This window comes from Sesamum indicum, linkage group LG3 (assembly GCF_026168435.1).
Source record: "Sesamum indicum cultivar Baizhima isolate 11 linkage group LG3, ASM2616843v1, whole genome shotgun sequence".
In the NCBI taxonomy this organism is placed as follows: Eukaryota; Viridiplantae; Streptophyta; class Magnoliopsida; order Lamiales; family Pedaliaceae; genus Sesamum; species Sesamum indicum.
This window is the reverse complement of record NC_142659.1, coordinates 29,818,106-29,826,926: the sequence shown is the minus strand read 5'-3', so window position 1 is coordinate 29,826,926 and position 8,821 is coordinate 29,818,106. Positions and strand designations below refer to the sequence as shown.

At 33.1% G+C, this 8,821-nt stretch overlaps 1 long non-coding RNA gene across 5 annotated transcripts; it reads left to right on the top strand.

Annotated features, from left to right (window-relative positions):
* The first annotated feature begins 263 nt into the window (after positions 1-263).
* On the top strand, positions 264-5,721 carry LOC148788875 (uncharacterized). 5 transcript variants are annotated; one of them, XR_016064433.1, is made up of 8 exons: positions 264-359; positions 594-714; positions 823-889; positions 967-1,061; positions 1,552-1,683; positions 2,310-2,465; positions 2,781-2,888; positions 5,484-5,721. It is a non-coding gene; the product is annotated as an uncharacterized LOC148788875 (long non-coding RNA). The 5 variants fall into 5 exon arrangements; XR_016064434.1 differs by having other exon boundaries at positions 819-889; positions 5,500-5,721; XR_016064431.1 differs by having other exon boundaries at positions 819-889.
* The last annotated feature ends 3,100 nt before the right edge of the window (positions 5,722-8,821 follow it).

Sequence of the window (8,821 nt, the reverse complement as noted above, 5' to 3'; positions counted from 1 at the left end):
ATATTGTTAGAGTTAAATATTATAGTTAATTCCTTATGTTTCATTTAGAATCATTTTAGTTTTTCAAGTTCATTTCTTGACGTTAGCATCTCTAAACTTTAACTTTGTCTCAAATTGATCATTCTAATCAAATTATAATTTGGGATAAAATGATGAGTTTAAATTTTTTTTTCTCACATTAGTCCCTAAATTTGTAAGTTGTCAACTTGGAGTTTAATGGAGAGTTTCTCGGCCCGGCCCGTGAAAGTACAATAGGGTGTATTTAGATATTTAACGGGCAAATTTTGTTACCGTTTTGAAACTCACAACACACCCTTCATCCTCCTCCAGCCCCCAGCCTCGGTTTTCTTCTTCTTCAGGTAGGTACTTCTTGTAAGTCATCAACTCAAAACAAGTGAGTTTTATTTAAGTTTCTTGATTTAGGGTTCTTGCATTGTGAAATTAAATGTATCTTGGTTCAATAAATTTGTCTGCCCGACGGAAAACTTTCTTGAAGATCACCGAATTCTTGAATTACACTGTTTTACTCTTTTTTTTTTTTTTTCCCTGTACTTTTTTTGACTATATATCTTCCTTGCGTGCCCTAAATGTAGGGAATTCTTGTACTCTCTTTTGTTTGGATGAAGAATGGGAAGGAGTTTCTTTTAACTGACACTGTTGGCTTCATCCAGAAGTTACCAACAAGACTCATATGAACATTTCTCCTATGTCATGGTCATTCCCCGTTATTTCTGATTGTGTTTTGTTATGTTCAGTGAATTAAATCTTGGCTGTTTTATTTAATTGATGTTTCTTTCAACCAATCATTTTTCTTCTAGGTAGCTGCTTGTAGGGCAACTCTGCAAGAGATATATGAGTCATCACTTCTAGTACATGTGGTGGATATTAGGTATGATTGACCATTTGAAGAGTAGACTGCAAATCTCAACTATACAGCTCCTAATTACATTGTTCAATTTGGATCAGCCATCCACTGGCAGAGCAACAGATTTACGCTGTGGAAAAAGTTCTTGCAGAACTTGATACATCATCAATCCCCTAAATTAATTATGTGGAACAAGGTAGTAGGATTTATTTGTCATTTGTTCTTAAATATGCACAATCATTCTTATGTTCTGTTTATAGTTTCTGATTTTCCTATCTGATAACTCGTCAACAATATCGCCGACCCAATAAGATAGTGTGAAAACTCAAGATTGCACTACACAATGATACCACCGTGGTTGAGGATAAGGCATTCAGATTAACTCTCATCCACTTTATTGAGTGTGGGTTGCCTTATATATGTTTCTCTCTAATATATGAACGTGACTTATTGATACATACCCTTGGTAGTAATTGATTTCTTACACGACATTAGACTGACATTAACACAGTGTGCTAACCTAGTGCGGTTGTCACTGACTGAATATGCTTGGTTTTGTTCTTAATTCTCAACTTATTGATGGTTTAGATTTATAACAAACTTCCCTTCAAAATACGAGAGGTTTGACTGGTTGCAATGGAGTGTAAGAGCATCACTTCTTGACTGGTTAATGCATATCTCTACAGGTCGCTAATGCAAAGGATCCGGAAAAGATCAAGTCTGAAGCTAAGAAAAAAAGTGGATGCCATATGCATCTCAGCTTTAACTGGTGAAGGGTTAGATGATTTCTCTGTAATGCAGTCCAGGAAGAACTAAAGGTACTTCTCCATGGCTATCTTGCATAATTACAAATTGGTTTCTGATCTTCTTTTCTCCGTCCTCTTTTATATGGGACATATCTACCAGTAGATTGAATGTTCTTATGTGATCCTTGACTTTTTCCTTCAACGGGATATGATGGTGTGGGTGGAAGCTCTGATTCCCTTTGATAAAGGGGAACTCCTATGCAAATTTATCAGGTATTTTCTCTCGGAGGTAATAGGAACAAGGACATGCTAGACTGATTCATAATAAGGAAGCAAGTTTTTGCTTTAGAAAATTGTGAATTTGGGTTGAAGAAAGAGAAAAAGAACCTAGAATTTCGCATCATATGTTGGTCCGATTTTGTGCAATTGTAATAATGCAATATAAAGGGTATAGCGGTCGTAGGTTGTCTTCTGCCCATGCTTGAGTCAGTGTCAAATTCACCATAATTTTGACAATGCGATGATAAAGGTTGTAGCATTCTGAGGTGTACTTATGTCCGTGTTTGACTCAATATCCAATTTTTTCTGTTGTTAAACAAAATATAATCTCAGAAACTTCAATGTTTGACAATCATTCGATAGGAATACATCAAAGGATGGAGCTTTGGTTAGAGCTCATGTTCCACTCCGCTTTGCAGGGCTTCTCACTCCAATGAGACAAACTTGAGTGTCATAGCTGTTTTCAGGGCTTCTTCCAAGTTGTTCAAAAAGGTTTGAGCGTTTGAAGAAGGCACGATTTTTGCTGGCCTTGCTGTGATTGATGCTTACAGCTACAGAGACAAGTGGCCATGAATGTATGCATTTTCTGTTCTTTTAATATGAATGTGACTGTAGCAATAATATGAATGTATGCATTTTCTGTTTTAGAAAGTTCTTTGCTGGAAGTTATATAATCTAAACGCATGCAAAAATGCAACGGAAATGATTTTCTTTTTTTTTTTCTTTTCGGAAAAGATTATTTTCATTGATGTAAAAGGATTATATGTACACTTACAAGCTTTTCACAAAAGTTTTCTTTAGAAATGATTTTGTATCTACGTGAGAGGTTTGTCTAGTGATATCTTTTGAAGTTTTCTGAAAATTCTGTCAATGATTCTTGGTTCTCGTAGGACTTTGGTGCCGAAACTTTTTGGCTCCACTTGTTAACATATGGAGCTATATGAGCAAGATGCTGATGTTCTCAATTACACAATCCAGAGTAAAACTACTGCTTGAAGGTAATGGAAAACCATGTATATCTTCATTTTGATTAGTGACTCTTCGTCTACTTGAGGAGCAGAAAGTAACATTATGTTTGCTGATCAATTTGCCCACTTCATCTCTTAATGCATATATGTGATCCACTGCTAGCTGACCGCCATCCTTCCACTCTCTCTTACTCTTATTTGAACTTGAGTTTAAGTATCTTAATATTCTCTTGGGACTGTGATGGAACTTCTTTATATGTGATCCGCTGAAAGCTCAGTGCCACCATCCATCTCTTACTCTTAATTTAACTCGACTTTTAGTATCTTAATATTCTCTTGGGACTGTGATGAAACTTCCTAAACCAATTAATGGACCAGCAGAATATTTTCTCTCAAGTGCCATCTAGAAAGGTATATTCTTGGTTATGCAGTATCTGTTTTTATGCTTCAAATTAGAGCATGCCGCAGTGACATTTGTGTTGTTACTGGTAATTTAGGAGGAATTCTTTTATTTGCAAGTTTTGTTGTTGATATATCATTTTTCAGTAATACTTGTAACATGCGTTTATTTGATTCTACAAGTGAAGCATGTCACTTGGTATATGTGATTCATACTTGTCCTTTACAAGAGCGAGGGCTAGAGTTTGAATTTGGTTTGCTAATTTCGTGCAAAGTAGATAACCTCATATCGATAAGGATTGTGTGGGAATCAAAAGTTTAAGTAGGATTTAAATGCTCAATTAAAACATATGTTGGCTGCTAATGTGTGTTTTGTGATGATATTTTAGAACCTAATGGTAGCCTACCTATCTTCATATTCGTCTCTTCTAGTTTCTAACGCAAAAGTAACCAATGCCCCTATTAATTCTTCGTTGTCAATTTTTCTTCCATATTTTGAAATCAAGAAGGTTGAACCATTGAGTTTTACACTTTGTATAATTCAAACCCAATTTTACTGCTCCGATTTCTTTGAAAAGCCGCGTAATCACCATTCTGGTTTGGAAAGAAAAGAATTGTGGGTTTTGGGGCTGCTCAAAATGTGAAGGATGCAAGGGTAGAGTTGAGATCTAAATTGGAGAATAAACCCTCCTCTGTTTTTGTAAATTTGTTCTTGGTTCGTTTGTTGTGTTGGGTTTTCTCTTCATGCGCTTGCCTTAAAATTTTTTGTTTTTGATACATTTGGCATTCTTGTATGGATTTACAAACTCCATGTTGGTTCATGTTATTATCCTCTTATTTTTGCAGGTGTATCATAGAAACATGTGTTGAAGAATCTATTTCATACAATCTTGAATTATTTTATTTGTGAACTTTGAAAATTAAATGCTATGCTAAAATGCGAAACGGTTGTCTAGATGCCAATTTAAAATTTGCTTTTCAAAAGGACTTGGTAAATCTTTTCTGAGTATTATATAATTTCATGAGTTGATAAATAATTTTTGAGGAACAAAGAGTTTTGGTAACATATACAGTGTTTGAAGAACTTTTTTAATTTTTATTTCTAAATAATAATACTGGAAATTAGTTTTCCTCTTTCACTTAAAGATTTGTTTTCCTTGTCAAATTCATGTTCTAAAAATCAATTTTTATCTTTTACTCAAATATTTGTTTTTCTTGTCAAGTGTTTTGTAATAAACTCATGTTTTCGCGATTAGCTTGAAGTACACTTGCAAATATTGAATACAAATTAACAAAATATTTTGATTAGCAATAGATGAATTCATTTAATTGTTTTTGAATGAATGCACGAAAAGTCATATGTTTTGGACTTTGTGGAATTTGTTATTGAATTTTATTTTCATAAAAGTGATTGAAACTGTTTTTGAAGTTTTTTGGAACATTTTTAAGAAGCATTCAGTTTACTATTTCTAGTCAAATTGCATTCAACGCCATATTTATTCATATTTTCAAAAAACTACATCATTAACTTTTCTTTTGATAAATGATTATTGTGCTGAAACTTGACAAAATGTGTTGAAAATTCTTTTAAGATATTTTTACCAATAATTTAAAAACGAATAATGAGATTGGCATCTAGAACTGTAACGCAATTTAGTATATGACATTTTATTTTTGAAGTTCACAAATCAACTAATTTGTGATTGTGTGCTATGGAATTTCCAACCATGCTTAGATACACCTCCAAAGTTAAGATGATGAGGATATGAACGAATATGGTGTTTCTGTAAAATTTATACAAGAGTTTTAAATGTAACATAAACAAAAAGTTTTAATAAAGCGACATGGGAACAAAACCTAACATAATGAAGAAATCGAGAATAAACCAAAAATAAACGGTGGAGGGTTACTTCTCATTAAGGCCTCAACTCCAAACTGTCTTGCGCCCGTCATATTTAAAGCGGCCTTAAAATTCGTAATTCTATTGCTTCCAACTTAGAATGTTGAGAACGTGAGGGTTTCATAGAAATCAGACACTTTTGGGTTTGAATTATACAAAGGAAATTGCAATGGTTTCAACTTTACTTGATTCCTAAATATGGGAAAAGTTGATAAAGAAGATGTAAGTTGTTATTGCATGTCATTATGTTGCGTGTTTTTCACTTTAATTGTTAATTCTGTACATGTTTTCTTGTTTGTGTTTTTTTTTTTTTTTCATTCTAACAGCTTAATGTTGGTGAAGATGATCTTGCACCAGCTCTCATGTCAACTCGGGTTCAAGTACCTCGGAGTAGGAGCCCTCTTGCACCAGCAACCATCTATGTAAAAAGTCTATTGTAAATAAGAATTAAGTGTGTTCGGTAGTACTTTTGCCTTCTTTGTAGTATGTGGAAAATTGTTGCTTTGCCCAACAAGGTCCGGCTTATTCTTAGCCAGAGAAATAAAAGTTTTGATTCAAAACCAATTTCTAGTTGTATAATTATTACTTGATTAGCTCCCAAAGCACATCAAAATCAGCTCAACTCAACAATATAGCAAATTGGTACATCACTGAAACTCAAATTCATTGTTTTCGAAAATATTTTTGTTCTGTACTTCTACCACTACTCTGCTTACAATTGGAACATCTTTGAACTCTTCACCATACGAAAGAAACACTGCCAACCAATAGCAAATAAAAAAAAAAAGAGAGAAATCGTTGGTATACAATCATCATCAACAAACTAAAAACAAACTATCATCCAAAGAGGTATATCAAGAAAACTTTTAAGGTAGAGTCCATCAGCAAAGCTAGCTTGTATGTACATCAATAAATTCCGCATTCTATTAGCAACTTTGGAATATGATGAAGTCTCTAGGCTATACATAACTATAGCTCACGATTATGCCTATGATGGTGATTGTAAAATATATGTCTAGACCTTGGTTTTAAATGTTCAAAGTTAAGAATTATTGAAATCGGATATCAATGATCTTGTGGGGACTTACCGACGTGATATATGCGTAAGAAAATTTATCTTTTATGGAGATTGTACAAATACATTTTTACAAGTAAATATATTATTATAGTTAGTCATAAAATATATTAAGTTCATGATATTATTTATGTTTCTGTCATTGAAACATTTATATTATACAATTATATTTTCAAAACAAATTGATATAATTGCTTTATTTATCAGGAAACTATTTACTTCTATTATTTGTAATTCACTTTCTAAATTAATTGGTACTATCAAATAAAAAATATTTTTCAAAATTAAAATTGTACTTCGTATTCATGAATGATTATATTTTACTATTTTATATTCAAGTCAATTAATATGAAAATATAAATAAAAATATTCAAAAACTCAATAGTAATATAAAAATAATTAGTCAAAACTCCTTATTGTATATTGTTTTAATAAGAAATTCCATTTAGTAAATTATCGATAAGAGATTGCAGGGTTGGCTTCGATTCGGCTGTCATTTGCAGCTAGAATTCAACTCATTAAATCAGTATTCATGTCACTATAATTTATTGTGCTATGACATTTGTTTTGCCAAAAGGAGTTAATAAGGAAATAGAGAAACGGTTCAGCCAGTTCCTGTGGAAAGGTGCATCAACCTTTGGATATCCGAAGGTTTCCTGGAATCAAGTGTGTCGTCCGGTGGAAGAAGGAGGACAGGGAATCATGAATGTAGCAGCCCTCAATCGGACTCTTATGATTAGACATATCTGGAAAATAGTAAGTAAATACCGCGGTTCTATATGAGTAACATGGATTTACACCATGAGACTGTAAGGCAAATCTATATGCACAGTTGAGGCCAATTTCGGGGCATGGAGTTGGCGCAAATTGCTTAGACTTCGACATATACTACAACCTCATATCCATTATAAGATCGGTAATGGAGAATTAATATATATATATATATATATATATATATGGCAGGATCATTGGCATCTTATGGGATTTTAATGACTATATTTCCACACGACCCCTATCACACCCACACACAGGCGAATATGCTCCTTAGAGAGGTTATTCACAATGGAGTATGGCATTAGCCATTGCTGCTCACACCCAAACACACACAGGCGGACATTATTATGTTGAACATCATTCAAAGTTTGCCTCCGCTACGTGGCACACACGACTCGATCACTTTGAGGGGAGGCCCCTACACCAACAGGAGGGTGTATGACATTTTTCATTCTTCAGGTCCAAAGGTAGGTTGGTATTCGCTCCTTATGGGCCCATTCAAAATCCCCCGGAATTCGTTTATCTTATGGCTAGCTCTACATGAACGACTCTCGACCATGGATCGTCCGTGGTTACAACATTTTAATAGAAATTGTGTTCTTTGCTCGTTGGATACGCTGGAGACTCACTAATACTTGCTATTTTCTTGCCCTTATTCAAAGCAGTGTGTTCGAATCTTACGCAGGAAGGTTCGATTTGCATGGTCAAACAGAGGATGGATGATTGATGTGATGATTGATGCGCGAAAGTGGCGAGGAAAGCATGTAGTTAACACCGCCTATCGCAACCTTTTAGCATCTCTAGTATATCCTATTTGGCAGGAGAGCAATAGGAGGAAATTTCAGCAATTGAATCGAGACCCGTCGGCATTGGCTAACATTATTTTAGACAAAAATAGATTACGTATACTTAGTGCAAAATTGCCGAATAAAATTAGTACGGTAGCCTTGTGTAGATTATGGCAAATTCCATGGCACACAACATCAGCCATACGACTGTACATTATAATTTTTTTAATGCAATTACCTTTACCGAAAAACGATATAATTCAATAAGAGCACATTATGAAAATGTACCCCAATAAGGGTGTGGATGTTTTTTTATTATAGGAATAAACACTCAAGAGATTCTCACTATTTTATATTTAATCACAAGTTACACTTATTAAAATTCTAAAAATGATACGTCCATTATATTATAAAAAAAATTATAATAAAAAAATAATTATCTACTATTAATTTTAAAATAAAATTAATTAGTTGGAAGCCACTTAATTTAAAATTTTCAACAATACTTTTAATTTAATAAAATTGAGGATATTTATTCTATATTATATTTTTATTTTTTGAAATTTGGGTTAGTATTTATATGTTATTCATATGCTATTCATTTTAAATTTTAACGTGCCCTCTAGTAATTCATTTTTTTGTTATAAATATATAAGATCTTTCCAATCAAATTAAGCGTGTCAAAATATTATTTGCCTATTTAGTTAGATACATCATTCATCTTCTAAGTAGTTTAGAGGAATTAGAAGTACTATATATATATATATATTGTTAGAGTTAAATATTATAGTTAATTCCTTATGTTTCATTTAGAATCATTTTAGTTTTTCAAGTTCATTTCTTGACGTTAGCATCTCTAAACTTTAACTTTGTCTCAAATTGATCATTCTGATCAAATTATAATTTGGGATAAAATGATGAGTTTAAATTTTTTTTTCTCACATTAGTCCCTAAATTTGTAAGTTGTCAACGTGGAGTTTAATGGAGAGTTTCTCGGCCCGGCCCGTGAAAGTACAATAGGGTGTAT